Below are 17,246 nucleotides of genomic sequence, written 5' to 3'. Positions count from 1 at the left end.
GTACTGGGTACCTGATCAGTCCTTGTTGCCGGGACCCACTTTTTTTGCTTTCATAGCTTTGCTAAGTAAGCTTTCTCCCTGCTTTCAACTTAAGGTGGGGGGGGGGGGGGGGTATTAGAGTATTTTTTTTCTTATGCTTATTAATTAAATCATATTGATTTAATTATATAAGCTTATATTACTCTAGTTACTTAAGCTTCATTTAGGTGCATTATTAATTAATTATTAATTAATAATGCGCAACCTAGTTTTTTACTTTAGAGTTTCTATCTCACATTTATAAGGTTGAGCCTTGTACTTTTCTCATTATCTCTTATGCATTTTTCATTTGAGAGAAACTTTTCTTCTATCTCCAATTTTTAGCAAAACCCTAGCCTCTTCTCGTCTTTTTCTTCTATGATAGATTTTTGCATGCAAAGATTCGAAGGCTTTGTGGATTTGATTGGCTTATTTGCTCAAATCCTACAGATATAACCATCCATCACAATGATACATAGATATAATGAAAAGAAATGTAGACAAGGAAGCTCCAACCATGGTGACTATAGACTGATCTCAATGGTAAGAGTGTAAAAAAAAGTACTACCACCCGAATGTGTGGAACCTAAATGACCCACTCCCACCATGCTAAGGAGTTAGCCTTAAGTCCCAAACTAGATATCAAACCACATAACAAAAATACTCTCTAAGTCCTAGAAATCCTAAAAGTATACTAACTCAAAGGTTCCAAAATAGATTGACATCTAATTCCCAGAGGCACACAAGACATGTAGGAAACCTACTATGTAAGTGGGCAAGTGTCATCACATGAATCATGTTGGAGTTACCTTGGTAGTTTCTTAGGACCCCAGGGTCCTTAGTGATCCCTATGTGGATACTAGTATCCTCTGGTATTGACAAGGCATACTACGGAATGCAAGGTCGTAACCAAGCATTCTCTCTACTCCCATTCTAGTCTATACTAGCACTCAAGGCATGGGTGAGAACATACAAAGGCTCTTATTAGGTTCATTTTAATCCCCATTTAGTGTAGGGTTTTTACTTATTAAACAACTTACAATGAGTTACCTTGGGAACCACTTAGGGCCCTAGCCTCCATTGCAAGCCACTTCTTGACACTATGTGTAGATTATCTACCCTAGGCTCATAAAAGCACAAATCAATAATCATACAAAAATCACCTCAGTCATGCACAAGTGACTAGAAAGAATCAAAAGATAATCCACAATAATCACATCAGTTCTCCATGAGCAGCTGAAAAGTATCCCAAGCTAAATCACAATACCCATCGGTTCCCAATGAGCAACTGGAAAGTATCTCAATAATATTGATCAATGACTCAAAATGGTTAAGTCAAACATATCACAACAAGACATTATCAAGAACATAGCAAACACTTCAGTCCCATCAAAGCAACTAGATTATAACCCAAGTACAATTGATCAAGGACTCATAAATGGTTAAGTCAGGTATCTCATATACATACACCTTAGCTTCACACAAGAAAATTGGAAAGCAATAACGAACAATTAAATACAAACTCATCATAGAGCATATCATCACATTACCATGGTTGGTTAAAAGATTGAGATCAAAACATCAGCATGACATCACAAACACATAACCCTTGAGCCTTTGGTAACAACCTAAGATTGGTCAAGACTAGGTCAAACCCTAAAACCCTAAAGCATAGACAGTACATAGAAAACATAATAGTCATGTAGTTGAGTTAAGTGTAATGTTTCAATTTCTAGTTTAACATATGTTTAAGTAGATGCAGTTCATAGTTTACGCCTATGAATTAACCCGTGTATTCATTCAAATGAAATAAAGAACTACCCCCATTCTTAAAAAGCCCAATTACCCTAAAATTTCCTATCAAGTCAATTATTCAAAAATAATAAGTTTAGGGGTAATTATTTATCTAATTTTATAATGATTATTATTATTATTTTTATTAAAAATTAAATACCCACAACCCCAATAATGATTAGTTCATTAACTAATAACAATAATAAATATAATAAACATCTATCAATTAATATTTATCATTAATTTTTGAATTAGCACCATTAATAATCCAAATTACTAAATTTAATAATTATTAAAAATTATTTAATAATTAATATTCATTATTTAAAACCTCTTAATAAAGATTATTTAATAATTAATAATTAATAATTAATTAAATTAATACTTAATAATTAATTAAATTAATAAATATTAATTAAAATTATTAATAAAATCATATAATAATTAACAATTAATATTATAAAATAATTTTTATTTTAAATAAATTTAAATAATAATAAAAATAATGTTTTTTTTAAAGGCCTGCGTGGCCTTGGCCTGTGATGGCAAGTCTTACTGCCACCGTCGGCAACAGTATTAACTGCTACCGCGGTAAGCAGACAAGCTTGTTGCCGCAACCTTTATATAGACTGTGAGCAGTATGGGAGGTGGGGGTGTGCTGGCCCCGCCTCCCCCCATTATTTTATATTATTTTTTTAAATAAAATTTTTATTATTATATTTTTTTAATTTAAAATTTATAATATATGTTTTAAAACAATTCCCCCCACTTAAGATTTTAATTTATATTATTTTAAAAAAAAATGAAAGTCTCAATGATACTTTGATAGGGAAAATATGTCCAACCTATCAAATCTATTTGCTAAAATTTGATTTCATAACAAACCCTTCTCAATTTTAAGTTACAATTTTACATCTACTGAAAGAGGGTTTTAACATTATTTTAATCTCCACATATACAGAAGAAAATCACAAGCAATCCAATAATTTCAAAACATAATATTGAAAGATTTACCATAGGAAATTCAAACAAACAAATCATAGTGACGAAGAAGACGAGAAAGGAAATAACATAACAAATTTAGTGAATAATCACAAGCATCTACCTAGACATTGATGCTAATTGCTACACCCAAGAAACTTGTAGAGAAATTCCTCCTCTCAGAACCTTCTCCAAAATTCACTCTCAAAATTTGCGTCCCCCAAAAATGAACCCTCCAATTGTGATAAAGAGTTCCCTCCTTAAAACGGGGCACTAAATATGCATTCACCCGGGAGAACTCTATGCTCACCAGACTTCAACTCCTATTAAATTTTGTTTATCTTTTCCTTATCTTCTCCATGCACATTAAATGAATTATTAAATAATATTATTTACTTTTCACTTGACTTCTTTTTAGATTAAATTATTAATTTTCAATCTCATGCATACATCATGCGATCTTAAAACTTTTAATAAATTATTATATTTTCACTTTCAAATTTATTTTCGAAACTTAATTGATAAAATATTTATTAACTTAAATAATAATATTATTTAGCATTTATTTAAAAATGAACTCTAAATATATTATTATTAAATTAAATAAATATTATCACATTTCAAAATTATACTTAAAGCTTTTATCTTCAAATTTAGTTATTTTTATTTAATTAATTTTCCAATTAATTAAATATTATTAAATATTAAACTATCATAATAATTTTCTATTAAATTAAATCATTAATTAAATCTTTTTAATTAGACTTAACTAATAGAAAATTTACCAAAGGCTCATAAAACAACATACGAAAATTCATCAAAGAAAAACACATACAAAATCAGACTAAAGGGTTATAATCATGAATTAATGTCATTCGACACATTCAAAGGGTACTCAACTTGGATAGTAGTCCTAATTATCTAGGACAAATGGCTTAAAGGTTTGGGATTTGGACTTAAGAATTTATCTCCCCTCTCTTACCATTGAGATAATGCAATAGGGTACGCTCAACCTAGCAATTTAGGAAAGTCAATACTTGGTACCTACAACCTACATAAAATCCACACATGTAAAAACACAATATTCTAAGCTAAATAGTCAATGGCAAGAAGTGGTGCATCATGTAGATCCTGACTAGCAGGTGACTATGACTCCCTTCCTTAACCACATCAGAAATGCCATACATAAAGAAAACAAACACACACACACACTATACACATGCAGTATGGGGTAAGTATCCATAAGAAAATACATATAATAATCCATCTAACTAATGATCATCAATAACTAAAAACACTGAATAATCATCATGCATACATGAAATATAGAGTACCAAGTAATCTCATCATATAACAATTGAATTTGAAACAATATCTGATAATCTCTAAACAATACTACTAATCATCAAGCATAAAACTAGCCTAAAAGAGTTCAAGAATGATAGCAAAAATGTAATTTAGGGGTAGGCACTACATCTATTTTGGATGTAATTGGCACAACACATGGATTCTGTGCAAAAAACATAATCTAAAGACTTATGTTGTAGCATGCAAGTGGTAATTTCTTTAAAGGTTTTATTCTTCCATTCAGAAACACCATTTTGTTGTGGAGTGTATGCAATTGAATGTTGAAGATCAATACCCTCATGAGGAAAAAAGTCTATAAGCCTTGAGTTCACATATTCCCTCCCATTATCTGTTCGTCGAATCTTGATGGCTTTCCCTGATTGCTTCTCAACTTGAGCTTTGAAGGTGATAAACCTATCAAATACTTCACTCTTATGAGCTAGAAAGAAGACCCAAGTGTAGCATGAAAAGTCATTAATGAAGGTGAGAACATAGCAAGCCTTTTCAAATGATGGTACTAGAAATGGGCCAGCTACATCACTATGAACCAATTCAAGAACAACAATATCTCTCCAAGACTTCCCCTTGTCAAACTTCTCTTCAGGATGCTTGCCCGCTTTACAACTTGTACATACACCCTCTGAATACTTGACTTGAGGTAGACCTATGACCATATCCTTTTTGCTAAGTTGTGAAAGGTAACAGTAATTGAGATGTCCAAACCTCTCATGCCACAGTTTACTTTGTGAATTTGAGTGGGTCAACAAGGCAATGGAAGTGGACTTAGGCACAAAATGAGAAAAAGAATAAAGTTTTGTCTCATGATTAGTCTATCCAATTTCCACCATAGTATTATCCTTTAGATTTTTCATCACAACTAAATTAGGAAGGAACTCCACTTTGTTCCCACATCCATAGTGAGTTATTTGGTAGATTAAAAGAAGGTTGGTGCTAAGGTTGGGAACATGAAGAACATCCTTGAAGACGCCTTTGTCCAACTCAACATTTCCTTTTCCTTCAACTTCCACTTGTGTGTCATTTCCCACATATATGTAAGGTACATTTGATGGTTTCAAAGAGAAAAAATGCTCCTTTGAAGCACCCATATGATGTGTAGCTCTTGAATCAAGAACCCATTCCTTACCAAAGCTTATTCCTTACCTTTTGAAGTGGTTGAAGGTCCCTTGTCCTTATATGCATTGGGTACATCAATTTTATGTTTCCTTATTAAGTTTAACAACTCATCAATCTACTTATCCTTACACTCATGTTCATCATGAACATTCTTCTTACAATAGGCACAAGTTTTCTTCTCCCTTTTGTTGAAGTTGTTCCCCTTCTTATTATTTTTGGAAAAAGACTTGCCTTGTTGTGAAGAAGATTATTGTGAGGAAGATTGTTGTGTGTCCTCTTATGGCTTAGCCTTCCACTACTTTTGCTTCTTGTTGGAATTTTTAACACCTAGATTCCCTTGATTAGCTACCAAGGCTTTGGTTTTGGAAGACTAGAGAATTCCCATACTCACTAAATTTTCATGTTCTAAGACAAGCATTCTTGAAAATGACTCAAATGAAGGTTTAGTGAAGGCACTACCCATTGTTAACTTGTAAGTATTATAATAGGAAACAAAAGCTGCATATTTAGGAGGAAGATGAGTCATCACATGTTTGATCAATTGTCCATCCTTGATGGGTTCACCATAATCCTTAAGTTGTGCCCTATACGTGTCTACTTGGGCAAGATAATCTGTGATGATGACAAAATTCCTAGGATCCAATTTGAGAAGATTATCCTCAATGGTGTAGGCCATATCTTCATCTACTATCCCATACAATGCTTCAAGTTTATCCTAGACTTCTATTAGATTGTTAAGGTTCCTGATGTGATATTTGATAGGATCTGAGATATTCTCTAACAACATTCCTAGGGCCATTTCTTTTTTTGATGCCCAATCTTCTTTACAAGAATCATCAGAATCATCATCAGGTTTCTTTGCTGCACCAATTACATGACGCAGTAAACCTTTTTCAACTAATGGTTCCTTTATCTTTTCTTTCCAAGTAGCATAGTTATGTGGAGCTAACTTAGAAAAAGAACCAATAATTCAAAAGAAAGAGCACAATATCAGAAAGACACAAGAACACAAGACATACCCCCCTTTTCACTCAATTAAAGAACACACCCCCCCCCCCCCCCCCAAAAAAGAAAAGAAAAGAATGCTTCAAGCACTTTATATGCAGTGTGTTTACAATAGGTCACTTGTCAAAGTGGACAAAAGTGTACTTTTGATTTTTCTATTTACAACCTCCTCTTGGAGTTCAAATCTGGTACTTAGCAATGTAGCTCTGATATACACCAATTTTGAAGTTTGATCAAAGCAATATAATGCAAAAAAGGACCTATTTCTTAAAGTGGTATTTCTATCCACACAAGCCTATAATATGATTTTAGATCTAGAAAGTAGACAAAAAAAATGCACTTCAATAAAATGGAATCTAAAAATGTGTCCAGATGAGCCCATATGGAGCATTTGAATTTGCAAAATACAAGATTGGAGATGTAGAGTCGCCAAAAACTAAATATTCTAAAAAATTTGTGCACCAAAACTAGAAAATAATAGCACCACTAAAAATTTCAAGAAATTCTAGCCTAAATATAAAAAAATTGCACCTAATTTGGAGTATAGATGACTTAGATATGGCCTCCTGAAGTTGGACTATCAAATCAAAACTGCATATGGTGAGGGGTCTACTTAGGAAACTACGAGGTTAAAATTGATATCCAAACAAGTGTCAGAGCAATGCAATGTGGCATGTTTGTGATGGTCAAATGATTTTCAAATTTAAGATAGTGAAATGGTGATGTCAGCAAAAAAATGGTTGACATGGTAGAGCCATATGATGATGTGATAGATCCATACTATATGGACAATGCTGACTCTGTAGGTCGTATAGCCTTTGCATGGTGCTAACGAGGTAGTTGACTTGTCCTATGTTGGTGAATGACTGGGATAAAGGACATATTTGTTACATGTCACCATGGAGCGAACCCCATGGTAGGCTAGTGCTGACATTTCTGTGTGTCAGGCAAGTTGATGTGGCAACCACGTGGATCCAAATGAAGTGGTAGATGTGGAGGGGCTGAGTTGGAGTCACTGAAGCTGACTATCATCGATGGGGGAGATCAAGGTCACTGGCGGTCAAGGGATAGTAATTGGCGGTGTCAGCCTGGCCATAGCGGTGGTGATGGAGCCATCAAGGAGTAGTGGAGGTGGTATGGGATTAATCCCACATGCACCACAAATTTGATTGCTAAGAAGCCATAGTGTGTGAAGTGGCTTAGAAGCTGTTGGAAGTTATGTTGAGATCCACTAGTTTGTGTGGTGGTTGATTTGCTAGGTTGTTGTAATCACTGGTTATGTTGGATGCCACGTATAATGTGATTAGTTGGGTGTGAGGAATATGTCGCAGAATATTCTACAGGCACCAGGATTTGACCACTCGAGTTCCTACAATAAAAATTGCTCCTCTATAGGGCCAAATTTTTTTGTAGATACAAATATGAAAAAAATGGAGAGATGGAAATAAAAAATATAGATCCAAAAATTGATTTGCATAGATCTAGAAGATCATACCAATTTTGTAAATCGAGCCTTTGGGTTCCGGTTTGCAAAAAATTTTTGCCTCAAATTTGACTCTAACCTAGGGTAGGAAAATTTATAGTCAAAATTCACCAAATTGATGCTCCAGATACAATGGTGAGGTTTGTTTTGGCTCTAGACACTCCCAATAGTTGCTAATACACTGGATCTTAATCGTGGTCCTCTCAAAGGTGAAGTAAAAATGGTCTCCAATGGCTATGTGAAGAGAAGCTCCCTTAGCTCTGATACCATGTAAGAATTTTTCTTAGAGAAAAATAACACCAAGATTAAGAAGCTCAAGCACTAGCACAATATGGACAAATAATGGATGATCAGAATAACAATAATGAGAATATCATATGTACATACACACTAGAAGTGCCTATATATAAAGGCATCTAGAATGACTAGGAGTTAGCAAAGTGATAAGCCTCACAACTAAACACATGTCCACCAAGAGTGGATTATCCTCCATTGAGCATAGAAGTTAGTGCGATGATGAGAGGATAAGCTTACGTAGGAGTATCTCATAAAGAGATGTTGTAGACACCATGTGCTTAATTAAAGTGTGAAAAATTGTGTTGTCTACATGAAAACTTAGAGGAATATGCAAATTCCTATGTTGTCAATAAGACAACTCATATAACTATGGATACTCCTAGGTGTTTGTATGATAACTAATAAAATAATACATTTTTAACCTAAGTAAACTTAAGTAAAGTGCAATAATAATTAATTATTTATACTAACAATAAAGTTGAATCAAGGATTGAAGTTTGATAGGTATTGCCCCCTCATGATCAAAATTGAAATGAGATAGAGGAGAAACAAAAAATTGATAAATTTGATCAAATTGAATTAAAGATAAGGTTCTTAATGTAAGATGAAAGATATAAGGATCATAGAACCAAGGTAGATCATCAAGCATAAAATATTATGCCCCAAGGTTGAATTAGAAGAAAAGAAGTGGGGTGAAAGAAAATAGATGATAGAAGTTTGGAAGAGGTGGAAATAAATGCAGAGAAGATAAAGAATTTACCTTAAGAAAGAGAATGCCCCAAAATCAAGCAACTATTTAAGATATAAAATCTCAATTGAGATCATGAAAGAAGATAAGGAAATGAAGATCAAAACATAATCATAGTTGATTAAAAGTCCACGAGGAAGATGAAGGGAAAAAAAACCCTCTTAAACTCATAATGCAACCTAAAAATGCAAATTAACATGAAGTCTAACAATGCAAGCTACATGAAAATGCAAAGGTGTATTTGCAATAGAGAAATTGTAACATATGATTTTGTGTTCATCATTTACTAAAGAATGTTAAGGAACTTATTTTCATCATTGGGCCATTATTAATGGACATCGAAAAATCACACAATCATCACTAGTCACAAGTGCAATTATAAAGATATGAATGTGATTTATATCATATTGGAATGTGGAAATATTATAACATAAGCATAAAAGACATAAAGGTGAAGATGAATTTGATGTTAGCTTACCCAATTTAATGTAGCAAAACCATGCTCACATCAAGACATAGATGTTAGGATGACCATAAGAATGGTTGTGCAAAAATAGTCAAGGATGATGCCTCAAATCTAATAAGTGTTTCAAAGGGACAACAAGAGACACTCTAGAGTTTCAAGATCACAACCACAAGAAGAAAGAAAATAAAAAAATGCCCCATGTCCCAAATCCTCTAGCTACATGCATATTAGAGAGAGTTATTAGACAAGGATTTTCAATGAAAATAAATAACAATCATCACACAAAGAAAAGATCATGAAATAGATCAAGCATTAAGGGTTGTGTTTGGAAATTTAATTGCGTTAATCGATACTGAGTTCTAAGGATAAGGATCAAATGCTTGCAAGTATGTAAGATCACATGAAAAAACTAGGTAAGACTAAACCGATAAGTGATAAAAAAATACTCGATGTCAAGGGTTGTATTGAAAAATATGTTAGAGTAATAAGATATTTCCTAATTAACTCTAGTTGTTTAAGCTAAACTTTAGGCATCTAATAATTCATTTCTTTTATTAATTATTTTGATGCAACCTAGGTTAGACCTTTTTAGACTCTCGATCTCCTTGATAAGGATGATCTCTCATTGTACATCAATTCATTCACTTTTGATTATAGAAATGTCTTTTTTGCTCATCAAGAATGTCTCATCTATGGATATGACAATTCTTGCCTCCATCATTTTTTCCCCCTCTCTTTAGTGATAGGTGTTTGCAGGAAGATGATTCTTGGGAGTTATGGGGTTGATTGTTCATCAACTTCAACATGGTATCAGAGCTCCAGATCTGAACATGCCCCTATTCTATTATTGTTAGATTTGACATTGGTTTTTAGATTTGAGTTTTTAGTGGTTATTTTATTGGTCTACTGGGGTCATTTTTTTTGTGCACTTTGAGCCCAAATAGACATCACCGTTGAGCTCAAAGCATTCAAAAACACCCATTTCCATATAAAATATGTCTAGTTTGGATGCTATTGAAATTTGAGGCAATTTTTAAAAAAAGGAAAAGCATGGGTACTGTACATCCTTCCATGCACTAGTAATTGCGCTAGTTCTTAAGCTACCTATACTACACTTTATGGGATCCACCTATTTTGTTTGAAATTAGGAATGCTTTGGGCCTTGTGTCTCCATTCTACCTCCTCCATTGGGAGTTAGAATCTCCAAGGTCAGCGTGGTGCCATCCTAATTTGGTGATTTTATCTACCAAGTCTATGTGTGGTTTTTCTCTACTTACAAAGGTAATGTTTCTATTTTTCAATGCTTGGTCGATATTGGTGCAAGCCATCCCCTCAAATGATGTCATCTTATGGCATGCCTTTTTTTAAATCCACTCTTCAAAACTACCTTCATGTTTTTGCTCATCAAGAATGTCTCATTTATGGATCTGGTGATTCTTGCCTCCATAGTTTTTTGCCTCTCTCTTTAGTGATAGGTGTTTGCAGGTAGATGATTCTTGGGAGTTGTGGGGTTGATTGTTTATCAACTTCAACAAAATACAGTTGTGGTGGTGTTAAAAAAACACCATTTGTGAGGTGCCATAAAGACTAAACACATCCAAGAGACCAAAGCTAACACAATTATGCCCCCTAGACAAAGAAAAAGACTAATTCCAAACCAAGGCAACAAGGACAAGGCATGATGGAGAAAAGCTAAGTGTCAAGGACACACACTAAGAAACAAGGGTGTAAAGGCCTCAAGTAGCACTAGTTTCCAAATTTTCACCACTTGGATTTTTTTGCAATTTTTTTAATTTAAATTTTTTAATTTTTTTAAAATTTTTTTTGGAATATATAAGTTTTTTAGAGATACATTAAAGTGCCTATTGCTAGATTTTCACTAAGAAGATCATTTTTTTAGGACATTTTCTGATTTTTAGAAATTTTAACAATATATCATTTTAAATTTTTTTTTCAAGATTAATAAGAATGTACAAAGGATTCCCCCAAATGGAATGGGCATAATTGGTAGAACTTCTTTAGGTGCAAGACATTGATAGGATCAGGGAGCTTCTCTCCCATTGCTATAGACAACAAATAAGCACTTGACTAAAAAGTTGTTGTAATGATGTAAGGTACAAGCCAATTAGGTTCAAATTTTCCTTTTTGATCTCTATGTTGTTGATTCTTAGGATTTTCATGTAGGACAAGATCTCCCACTTGGAATTCTCTAGGGAAAACCCTTTTGTTGAAGGTTTTCAACATGCACTTTTGATAAACCCTCATATGGTCAAATGATGCTTAATGTTTCTCATCTAGAAGTTCTAACTCTTGAAGTCTCATGATGTGGTAGTCTTCATCTATAACTAGACCTTTGAGGGAAACTCTAAGTGAAGGAATCTCAACCTCTAAAGGTAACACTCCTTCAAAACCATATGTAAGGGTAAAAGGAGTATCCTTAGTAGGAGTACGAATACTCATTTTATAGGCCCAAAAAAGCATATTTATTTGTAAATGCCAATCTCTACCACTCTTACAAATTGTTCTTTAAATGATTTTAAGAATGGTTTTGTTTGATGCCTTTGCTTGACCATTTTGTTATGGGAAGTAAATGGAGGACCAATGTTGTTTAATCTTGAATTTCTTATAGAGTTGTTTAAGGTCTTTATTTTTGAACTAACCTCTATTACTAGTGATAATCTTGGAAGGCACACCATATCGACAGATGATATGGTTCATAATGAATAGAGAGACTGTCTTGCCCAAGGAAACACAAAGTGGGACAACTTTGACCCATTTTGTGAAGTAATTAGTAGTAGTGATAGTAAATGTATGTCCACCTGATGAGTTAGGATGAATCTCCCCAACAAGATCAAAGGCCCAAAATTGAAATAGCTAATGAAGTATAGAAGGAATGAGCTTCTTGCCTAGAACATGTATCAAGTTACCAAGGTTTTGATAGTTTTCACATGACTTTCCAAAAGATAATAAATCAATCTACATTGTAGACCAATAGTTCCCTACCCTAAGCAACCTTCAGGCCATGACAAGACCATTGAAGTGCCCCCACCAATTCCCTCTTGGAAGTCAACTAATGCTTGGTTGGATTCTTCCTTTTCTAAGCATCTTGAAAGTGTTCCATCTAGAACACTCCTATACAAATCACTAGAGATAAGGGAATGGTGAGAGGTGTTTTGGGTAAGGTTTCTACATTAAGATCAATTAAAGGTTTTCAGTATAATGTGAGTAAATAGCACCATAATGGGATGACTTACAACCAACAAGGGTACAAATTAGATGACTTTCTTGGGAGTCATAGATAGGGTGATGTAGCTCTTCCTCTAGGAATTCAAATCTAGATTCATGTTTCTCTAAGTGAAGGAGTGAGGCAAGTGTAGTGATAGCATCAACTTCTTTGTTTTCTACTCTAGGGATTTGCTAAAATGTGATGACAAATATGAAATATCATTTCAAGGAATCAACCATTTTCTTGTAAGGTACCATTGTCTCATTTTTGTTTGATATTCATCATTGACTTGGTTGATTATCAACTATGAATCCCCATAGATATATAACTCTTTGATTCTCTATTCTATGGCCATCTTAAGTCCATTTGTTAAAGCTTCATACTTAGCAATGTTTTTTGTACATGGGAACAATAACTTTTAAGACTTAGGAATCCTATACCCAAGAGGAGAAACAAACAACACACCAAGGCCTAAACTATTTTGCATAAAGGATCCATCAAAGAACATCTTCGATGTTCTTTCAATCATATATATGAGGTGTTCATCTAGGAAGTCAACTTGAATAGGTGCATTATCTTGTATTGGGAAATTAACCACTTGATTTGCTATGGCTTGCACTTTGATTGCTTTGCACTCAATTTACTCTATGTCAAAATTTGAAAGGATCATCATCCATTTAGCAAGTCTACTGGTGAGGGCAACCTTGCTTAGTAAATGCTTGAGTGGATATATTTTTTATATGAGATGTATAGTGTGTGCAAGCATGTAATGTTGCAACTTTTGGGAAGAAAACACAATTGCAAGGCAAAATTTCTCAATGCTAGTGTAGTTAACCTCATATAAAATAAGAGTACATCTAATGTAGTATATTGCTCTTTCTTTCCCATGTTCATCAAGTTGAGCTAGTACTGCCCCTATGGAAGATTCTATCACTAAAATGTATATAATAAGTGGTTTCCCTGGGATAGGAGGCATTATAATAGGGGGTTTTCTAAGCATTTCTTGATTTGATCAATGCTCTTTTGACAATCCTCATTCCAAACATATTTGACTCCTTTGTGTAAGTTCTTGTTGAAAGGTTGAGCTCTATTTGCGAACTATGAAATGAACCTCCTTATGGATTGAAGATGTCCTTGAAGACTCCTCATTTGACTAATTTTTCTAGGAGGTGGTATGTATATGATTGCTTGGACTTTTTCAGGGTATACCTATATTCCTCTTACTGAAATGATGAATCCCAAAAGTTTTCTAGAGGTGACTCCAAATGCACACTTTCTAGGATTTAACCTTAATTGAAATTGTTCCATGTGATCTAGAATGACTTCTAAATCATCTAAGTGTGTGTTTCTTTTCTTAGACTAGGCCAAGGTTTCATCCACATAATCTTCCATGTTTTTATGCATCATTTCATAAAAAATGGTGGTCATATCCCATTGATAGGTGACTCCTGCATTTTTTAATCCAAAAGGAACAATGTTCCAACATTATGTACCCCATGCACAAGTGAATGTAGTATTTTCTTGATCTTTAGGAGCTATCTTAATCTAGTTGTATCTAGAAAAACCATCCATCAAGGAATAAATCTCATAACCTGCAGTCATATCCACTATCATATCTATGTTTGGAAGTGGAAAATCATCTTTTGGGAAAGCTTTGTTAATATCTTAGAAACCTCTACATACATGAATGGATTTTTCATGTTTATATATAGGTACTATGTTTGAGATCAATTCTGCATAAGTTATAACTCATATAAATCCAACACTCAATATTTTTTCTACTTTTTCTTTAACTAGGAGAGCTATGTGAGGATGCATCTTTCTCAATTTATGTTTAACTAGTTTGACACCCAGAGCTATGAACAAGTGATGCATGATAATAATAGTGTCCAAACCTAGCATATATGAATAAGTCCATGCAAAGTTGATCTTCTTTTTCTATAAGAACTTAGTGTAAGCTTCCTTTTCTTGTGGTGATAAGGACTGAGCCAAGTGTACTATCTGTGGAGCCTCATCAATACCCAAATTGATTGCTTGCATTAGTTCAATAAGTACTAAAGATCTATCTTCAAAGTAGCTAGGGAGATGATCAAGTACCTCATCCTTAGGCACCTCAGAGAGGTTTTTTACCCTTTGATACATTATTTCTTTTTACTTTTTTTGGTCCTAACATTGCCACACAATGGGTTTTGCCATCAAAACTCCTATTCTTTTGAATTTCTTTCCTTTTTATTTTGTGACTAAGGTACTTGATGTCTGGCTTTGTCATGTTGGTGGTTGGTTTACCAATGTAAGAGACTACAGGTTCAATGACATTCAAATAATAAATGATCATATAATTATTTTGAAACACTAAGAGCTTAGGTTCTTGATAGTGTTGGGACCAATCAATGAGGTTAAGATGAAAAAGAGATAAGTCAATGACTAGATCAAGGTTGTAGATGTGAATGATATCATCTATGGTGACTGAAGAGTTGGGGTTAGTCAAGTATCCCTCTAAGTTACTAAAATTAGGATTTGTCCGAACAAGTGAAGAATCATCCACTAAGGCAACATGTGGGTTCAAATATTCCAATCCTACATGAGACTCATTGGCTACCTTAGGTTGAGAACTATAAGTATGGATGAAATCAACATGCATGTCAACTAAGGAAGGATCTGAGAAGGATTCCTACTCATACTCATATGAACTTATTTCTAAACTTTGACTAAGATGTTTACACCATGAAGGTTTGGGACATCTTGATGTGGAAGTTCTAATGTTATCAAGGGTAATACCTTCTTTTCTATCAAATGAACAAGATTCTTTTGTTGGCATTCTCTGATAGGATCTTCTACATCTAATTCATCTTGTTCTAAGGTTACAACTATCTCATGAGTGATTGGACTATCAAAATCTCCTAAAAGGAGATTAGTGGAAGGGACCAAATCTTCACACATATTTTTCTGATTTGTCAAATTAGGTATGTATTCTAGTTTATCTTCACTATTAGACTCATCAAAATTGAGTAGTGTTCTTGTTGCAATTCACAAATCTTAGGCCAATCATCTCCTTAAACTTGCATCCAAAAAGAGAATGATCAAGGAGTTCAAGTCTAGAACCCAATTTGTGACTAAGAGGGCGATGTCCAAGATAGCCCATCTATTTGATAAAAATATGCCCTCTTCCATAAGCCTTAGGAGAGGGAGACAATTTCTCATTTTTCATGTTTTTCTCTTCTCTAAAAATCTAGTCTATAACAATCATCTCTTCTTTCTCATCTTGAATAGGTACTAAATACTCTACAAACATGCCAAATAAGTCATAGCTAAAGAGGAAAGTCACATATCTAGTGAAGGCTTTCCATAAGACCTAGGTGGGTAGTTTTGTGAGGGAGTTGAGTTGATACCCCCCATGCCAAGGTCTATTGACTTGAACTTGTCTTTACATTCAACTAAGGTTGCATTGAAGTTTTTTTCTTCATTTTTTAGGGGAACATGATAAATCACTAAAATTGAGTTAATAGATAAAGTGTTATCCTGAGGTACACAAATCTCTATTTCATTGTAAGGGAACTTAGCACACTAATGATAGGTAGATGAAACTGCTTGCATATCATGAATCCATGGTCTACCAATTATAATATTATACACAAGGGGACCAACATCAACTACTTGGGATAAAATATATTTTTCAATAGGGCCAATGCTAATTAGAAGGATGACCAACCCTTTTGTACTTCTTTCTACCTTATCATAGGCTTCAATAGTGATACTTTTTTTGGTATCTATGACTTTTTCAAAATAACCCAGCTCATTAAAAAGACTCAAGGAACAAATATTAAACCCAACACCCCCATCTATCAACAAATGCCTAACACTAGTGTTGTGGATCATGACCTCAATATGAAGAGTGATATTGTGTGGGTGGCTTAAAGCTTTATCATCATCCTCTTAAAAGGTAAGGTAATGAGGGCTAGCAATATGGTTAACCATGTTTTGAAATTGATCAATGTCTAAGTTGTTAGGGATGTTTGTTGTGTGAAAACATCCTCCAATACTTGCTTGTGTCTCAGGGACAACTCTAAGAGCTTAGAGAGCAAAATTTGAGCTCGAGTTCTTTGCAACTGATTGATAAGATTATAGCTCAACTTAGGATTGTCTGTTAGTTTTGAGGTGACATTCGTGGCTGCCACTTGCTTTGGTTTAGTTCGTTGACCTGAAATGGGTCATCTAATGAGAATGGGACCTTAACTTCATGTGACAACATTAAGAGTTTGAGATGACATTCTAGAGTTTGGAACCCTTAGCACCATAATGGATTCTTCATCAAAGATAGAGAAGAGTCTATATCTAAATCATAACCATAGGGATCTATACCCCTCATCATATTGATGTTTTCTTCTACAACTTCAAGCATGTTGATAGTATTCTCTACATATGTGTAAGTGCAATTGACCTCAGGCTTGCCATTCTTAGGTTTAGAGGTTTTCCTCTTCTCTTTCTCATACTTGGGAAAAGGTCTTTGAATGCCTTATGATTGGTGTTGGTGTTCAATCCATGTACCTTAAGTTTTCCATTCTCAATGAGATCTTGGATGATATGTTTTAATTTCCAATAGTTTTCAATATCATGTCCAATGCCATTGTGAAACTTACAAAATTCTTTCTCATCCCACCAATGTGGTGCCAAAAATGTGTGCTAAAATGTTGATAGACTTCTATGAATCATTATATCAAAGATTTCTCAAGAATGAGGTCTCAAATGG

This window comes from Cupressus sempervirens, chromosome 2, assembly GCF_028749045.1.
Source record: "Cupressus sempervirens isolate cs-2001-9-10 chromosome 2, ASM2874904v1, whole genome shotgun sequence".
Lineage (NCBI taxonomy): Eukaryota > Viridiplantae > Streptophyta > Pinopsida > Cupressales > Cupressaceae > Cupressus > Cupressus sempervirens.
Note: the sequence above shows the minus strand (reverse complement) of the source record.